The sequence below is a fragment of the Salvelinus fontinalis genome, chromosome 4, assembly GCF_029448725.1.
Source record: "Salvelinus fontinalis isolate EN_2023a chromosome 4, ASM2944872v1, whole genome shotgun sequence".
In the NCBI taxonomy this organism is placed as follows: domain Eukaryota; kingdom Metazoa; phylum Chordata; class Actinopteri; order Salmoniformes; family Salmonidae; genus Salvelinus; species Salvelinus fontinalis.
This window is the reverse complement of record NC_074668.1, coordinates 83,181,332-83,188,466: the sequence shown is the minus strand read 5'-3', so window position 1 is coordinate 83,188,466 and position 7,135 is coordinate 83,181,332. Positions and strand designations below refer to the sequence as shown.

At 36.7% G+C, this 7,135-nt stretch overlaps 1 long non-coding RNA gene across 1 annotated transcript; it reads left to right on the top strand.

Moving 5' to 3' along the window:
• Positions 1-428: 428 nt before the first annotated feature.
• Positions 429-5,790, top strand: LOC129854527 (uncharacterized). The gene is made up of 2 exons (XR_008759312.1): positions 429-2,097; positions 5,037-5,790. It is a non-coding gene; the product is annotated as an uncharacterized LOC129854527 (long non-coding RNA).
• Positions 5,791-7,135: the final 1,345 nt, after the last annotated feature.

The following is a 7,135-nucleotide window of genomic DNA, read 5'->3' as shown; positions in this document are numbered from 1 at the left end:
GAAATGATAACTTTTCTTTCTTTCTTTAGCCAAATGAACATACTCCATCCCAGTGATATTTCCCTAGTTGTCTCCTGCATTGTGACAGGTCAATGTGCCGAGTCGACTAGAAGCTGTTTCCATGCTGGGGGCGTGCCATCCCGATGCATAAAGGGGTGTGTCGTCTTGCAGCTGCTTATCCATTGGATACCGATGCGTTCCAGAGCGCCAGAATCGTGACCTCGTTAAACAAAGTTAGATCGGGACATGATGTACTATACAGAGAGACAGTGCTGTGGACTGTTGTATCTGCGATAAAGAGCCCGTCTCTCTCTCTCTCTTATCTTCTAGAGAGAAAAAAACACGTCTCAGCACAAGAAGAATAAGAGATCATATACTGTATGCAAATTAGGCTATGTAATAAATATGTTATGGAGGCACTATTGTAGTCCATAATGTGTAATATATTACTGTCTTATTGTAATATATTAGTGTCTTATGTGTAATATATTACTGTCTTAGTGTAGTCCATAATGTGTAATATATTACTGTCTTAGTGTAGTCCATAATATGTAATATATTACTGTCTTATTGTAGTCCATAATATATTACTGTCTTAGTGTAGTCCATAATATGTAATATATTACTGTCTTATTGTAGTCCATAATGTGTAATATATTACTGTCTTAGTGTAGTCCATAATATGTAATATATTACTGTCTTATTGTAGTCCATAATATGTAATATATTACTGTCTTAGTGTAGTCCATAATATGTAATATATTACTGTCTTATTGTAGTCCATAATGTGTAATATATTACTGTCTTAGTGTAGTCCATAATATGTAATATATTACTGTCTTAGTGTAGTCCATAATGTGTAATATATTACTGTCTTAGTGTAGTCCATAATGTGTAATATATTACTGTCTTAGTGTAGTCCATAATATGTAATATATTACTGTCTTATTGTAGTCCATAATGTGTAATATATTACTGTCTTAGTGTAGTCCATAATATGTAATATATTACTGTCTTATTGTAGTCCATAATATATTACTGTCTTAGTGTAGTCCATAATATGTAATATATTACTGTCTTATTGTAGTCCATAATGTGTAAAATATTACTGTCTTAGTGTAGTCCATAATATATTACTGTCTTATTGTAGTCTGTAATATGTAATATATTACTGTCTTATTGTAGTCCATAATGTGTAATATATTACTGTCTTAGTGTAGTCCATAATATATTACTGTCTTAGTGTAGTCCATAATGTGTAATATATTACTGTCTTAGTGTAGTCCATAATATGTAATATATTACTGTCTTAGTGTAGTCCATAATGTGTAATATATTACTGTCTTATTGTAGTCCATAATATGTAATATATTACTGTCTTAGTGTAGTCCATAATGTGTAATATATTACTGTCTTATTGTAGTCCATAATATGTAATAGATTACTGTCTTAGTATAGTCCATAATATGTAATATATTACTGTCTTATTGTAGTCCATAATGTGTAATATATTACTGTCTTAGTGTAGTCCATAATATATTACTGTCTTAGTGTAGTCCATAATATGTAATATATTACTGTCTTAGTGTAGTCCATAATGTGTAATATATTACTGTCTTAGTGTAGTCCATAATGTGTAATATATTACTGTCTTAGTGTAGTCCATAATATGTAATATATTACTGTCTTAGTGTAGTCCGTAATATATTACTGTCTTATTGTAGTCCATAATATGTAATATATTACTCTTATTGTAGTCCATAATATGTAATATATTACTGTCTTATTGTAGTCCATAATGTGTAATATATTACTGTCTTATTGTAGTCCATAATATGTAATATATTACTGTTTTATTGTAGTCCATAATATGTAATATATTACTGTCTTATTGTAGTCCATAATATATTACTGTCTTAGTGTAGTCCATAATATGTAATATATTACTGTCTTATTGTAGTCCATAATGTGTAAAATATTACTGTCTTAGTGTAGTCCATAATATATTACTGTCTTATTGTCTTACTCTCTCTCTCTCTTATCTTCTAGAGAGAAAAAAACACGTCTCAGCACAAGAAGAATAAGAGATCATATACTGTATGCAAATTAGGCTATGTAATAAATATGTTATGGAGGCACTATTGTAGTCCATAATGTGTAATATATTACTGTCTTATTGTAATATATTAGTGTCTTATGTGTAATATATTACTGTCTTAGTGTAGTCCATAATGTGTAATATATTACTGTCTTAGTGTAGTCCATAATATGTAATATATTACTGTCTTATTGTAGTCCATAATATATTACTGTCTTAGTGTAGTCCATAATATGTAATATATTACTGTCTTATTGTAGTCCATAATGTGTAATATATTACTGTCTTAGTGTAGTCCATAATATGTAATATATTACTGTCTTATTGTAGTCCATAATATGTAATATATTACTGTCTTAGTGTAGTCCATAATATGTAATATATTACTGTCTTATTGTAGTCCATAATGTGTAATATATTACTGTCTTAGTGTAGTCCATAATATGTAATATATTACTGTCTTAGTGTAGTCCATAATGTGTAATATATTACTGTCTTAGTGTAGTCCATAATGTGTAATATATTACTGTCTTAGTGTAGTCCATAATATGTAATATATTACTGTCTTATTGTAGTCCATAATGTGTAATATATTACTGTCTTAGTGTAGTCCATAATATGTAATATATTACTGTCTTATTGTAGTCCATAATATATTACTGTCTTAGTGTAGTCCATAATATGTAATATATTACTGTCTTATTGTAGTCCATAATGTGTAAAATATTACTGTCTTAGTGTAGTCCATAATATATTACTGTCTTATTGTAGTCTGTAATATGTAATATATTACTGTCTTATTGTAGTCCATAATGTGTAATATATTACTGTCTTAGTGTAGTCCATAATATATTACTGTCTTAGTGTAGTCCATAATGTGTAATATATTACTGTCTTAGTGTAGTCCATAATATGTAATATATTACTGTCTTAGTGTAGTCCATAATGTGTAATATATTACTGTCTTATTGTAGTCCATAATATGTAATATATTACTGTCTTAGTGTAGTCCATAATGTGTAATATATTACTGTCTTATTGTAGTCCATAATATGTAATAGATTACTGTCTTAGTATAGTCCATAATATGTAATATATTACTGTCTTATTGTAGTCCATAATGTGTAATATATTACTGTCTTAGTGTAGTCCATAATATATTACTGTCTTAGTGTAGTCCATAATATGTAATATATTACTGTCTTAGTGTAGTCCATAATGTGTAATATATTACTGTCTTAGTGTAGTCCATAATGTGTAATATATTACTGTCTTAGTGTAGTCCATAATATGTAATATATTACTGTCTTAGTGTAGTCCGTAATATATTACTGTCTTATTGTAGTCCATAATATGTAATATATTACTCTTATTGTAGTCCATAATATGTAATATATTACTGTCTTATTGTAGTCCATAATGTGTAATATATTACTGTCTTATTGTAGTCCATAATATGTAATATATTACTGTTTTATTGTAGTCCATAATATGTAATATATTACTGTCTTATTGTAGTCCATAATATGTAATATATTACTTGCGTGTCCTCCAACTGTTTTAAAGGTAATGTAAGAAGATAGTGCTGCATCTTCACTTATCTATATATTACTTTTAAATGTCAAATAGTTTGCTAAGATAGGAATACACCTTAATATCTGGATATTCCTATCGTCTCTCTCTGGTCTCTTCTCTCTCTAGTCTCTCTAGTCTCGCTAGTCTCTCTAATCTCTCTAGTCTCTCTAGTCTCGCTAGTCTCTCTAGTCTCTCTAGTCTCTCTAGTCTCTCTAGTCTCTCTAATCTCTCTAGTCTCTCTAGTCTCTCTAGTCTCTCTAGTCTCTCTAGTCTCTCTCTAAAATGATGCAGAAAAATTAATCCATGCATTTGTTACTTCTAGGTTAGACTACTGCAATGCTCTACTTTCCGGCTACCCGGATAAAGCACTAAATAAACTTCAGTTAGTGCTAAATACGGCTGCTAGAATCCTGACTAGAACCAAGAAATTTGATCATATTACTCCAGTGCTAGCTTCCCTACACTGGCTTCCTGTTAAGGCAAGGGCTGATTTCAAGGTTTTACTGTTAACCTATAAAGCGTTACATGGGCTTGCTCCTACCTATCTTTCCGAGTTGGTCCTGCCGTACATACCAATACGTACGCTACGGTCACAAGACGCAGGCCTCCTAATTGTCCCTAGAATTTCTAAGCAAACAGTGGGAGGCAGGGCTTTCTCCTATAGATCTCCATTTTTATGGAACAGTCTGCCTACCCATGTGAGAGACGCAGACTCGGTCTCAACCTTTAAATCTTTACTGAAGACTTATCTCTTCAGTAGGTCATATGATTGAGTGTAGTCTGGCCCAGGAGTGTGAAGGTGAACGGAAAGGCTCTGGAGCAACGAACCACCCTTGCTGTCTCTGCCTGGCCGGTTCCCCTCTCTCCACTGGGATTCTCTGCCTCTAACCCTGTTACAGGGGCTGAGTCACTGGCTTACTGGTGCTCTTTCATGCCGTCCCTGGGAGGGGTGCGTCACTTGAGTGGGTTGAGTTACTGACGTGATCTTCCTGTCTGGGTTGGCGCCCCCCCTTGGTTTGTGCCGTGGCGGAGATCTTTGTTGGCTATACTCGGCCTTGTCTCAGGATTATAAGTTGGTGGTTGAAGATATCCCTCCAGTGGTGCGGGGGCTGTGCTTTGGCAAAGTGGGTGGGGTTATATCCTTCCTATTTGGCCCTGTCCGGGGGTACCTTCGGATGGGGCCACAGTGTCTCCTGACCGCTCCTGTCTCAGCCTCCAGTATTTATGCTGCAGTAGTTTGTGTCGGGGGGCTAGGGTCAGTTGGTTATACCTGGAGTACTTCTCCTGTCTTATCCGGTGTCCTGTGTGAATTTAAGTATGCTTTCTCTAATTCTCTCGTTCTCTCTTTCTTTCTCTCTCTGAGAACCTGAGCCCTAGGACCATACGTCAGGACTACCGGGCATGACGACTCCCTGCTGCCCCCAGTCCACCTGGCCTTGCTGCTATTCCAGTTTCAACGGTTCTGCCTGCGGTTACGGAACCCCTACCTGTCCCAGACCTGCTGTTTTCAACTCTTAATGATCGGCTATGAAAAGCCAACAGATTTATTCCTGATTATTATTTGACCATGCTTGTCATTTATGAACATTTTGAAAATCTTGGCTCTCTCTAATTTTCTCCTTCTCTCTTTCTTTCTCTCGGAGGACCTGAGCCCTGGGACCATACGTCGGGACTGCCGGGCGTGGTGACTCCTTGCTGTCCCCAGTCCGCCTGGCCTTGCTGCTGTTCTGCCTGCGGTTATGGAACCGCCACCTGTCCCAGACCTGTTGTTTTTCAACTCTTAATGATCGGCTATGAAAAGCCAACTGAATATTATTCATGATTATTATTTGACCATGCTTGTCACTTATGAACATTTTTGAACATCTTGGCATAGTTCTGTTATAATCTCCACCCGGCAGAGCCAGAAGAGGACTGGCCACCCCTCATAGCCTGGTTCCTCTCTAGGTTTCTTCCTAGGTTTTGGCCTTTCTAGGGAGTTTTTCCTAGCCACCGTGCTTCTACACCTGCATTCTAGCTGTTTGGGGTTTTAGGCTGGGTCTCTGTACAGCACTTCGAGACATTAGCTGATGTACGAAGGGCTATATAAAATAAACTTGATTGATTGATTGATAGTCTCTCTAGTCTCTCTAGTCTCTAGTCTCTCTAGTCTCTCTCTAGTCTCTCTAGTCTCTCTAGTCTCTAGTCTCTCTAGTCTCTCTTCTCTCTCTAGTCTCTCTAGTCTCTCTAGTCTCTCTAGTCTCCAGTCTCTCTAGTCTCTCTAGTCTCTCTTCTCTCTCTAGTCTCTCTCTAGTCTCTCTAGTCTCTCTCTAGTCTCTCTTCTCTCTCTAGTCTCTCTAGTCTCTCTAGTCTCTCTAGTCTCCAGTCTCTCTAGTCTCTCTAGTCTCTCTAGTCTCTCTTCTCTCTCTAGTCTCTCTCTAGTCTCTCTAGTCTCTCTCTAGTCTCTCTTCTCTCTCTAGTCTCTCTCTAGTCTCTCTAGTCTCTCTAGTCTCTCTTGTCTCTCTTCTCTCTCTAGTCTCTCGCTAGTCTCTCTAGTCTCTAGTCTCTCTAGTCTCTCTAGTCTCTCTAGACCGGACAAATGGAACCCTATCCCTTTTATAGTGCACTACTTTAGACCGGAGTCCTGTTGACCGTCAACAGTAGTTTACTATAAAGGGCCTGTTGGGTTGATTCAGAACAGATTGACAGACTGATCTGTGCATAACGGACGGAGAGAAACCCACTGACACACCTGTTGTGTTTTAGTAGTTGGGGTCTGGTTTTCTTTTCATTCTCTAAAAACATACAGTGGGGCAAAAAAGTAGTTAGTCAGCCACCAATTGTGCAAGTTCTCCCACTTAAAAAGATGAGAAAGGCCTGTAAATTTCTTCATAGGTACACTTCAACTATGACAGACAAAATAAGAAAAGAAAATCCAGAAAATCACATTGTAGGATTTTTAATGAATTTATTTGCAAATGATGGTGGAAAATAAGTATTTGGTCACCTACAAACAAGCAAGATTTCTGGCTCTCACAGACCTGTAACTTCTTCTTTAAGAGGCTCCTCTGTCCTCCACTCGTTACCTGTATTAATGGCACCTGTTTGAACTTGTTATCAGTATAAAAGACACCTGTCCACAACCTCAAACAGTCACACTCCAAACTCCACTATGGCCAAGACCAAAGAGCTGTCAAAGGACACCAGAAACAAAATTGTAGACCTGCACCAGGCTGGGAAGACTGAATCTGCAATAGGTAAGCAGCTTGGTTTGAAGAAATCAACTGTGGGAGCAATTATTAGGAAATGGAAGACATACAAGACCACATAATAATCTCAAGACCACATGATAATCTCCCTCGATCTGGGGCTCCACGCAAGATCTCACCCCGTGGGGTCAAAATGATCACAAGAACGGTGAGCAAAAATCCCAGAACCACACGGGGGGACCTAGTGAATGACCTGCAGAGAGCTGGGACCAAA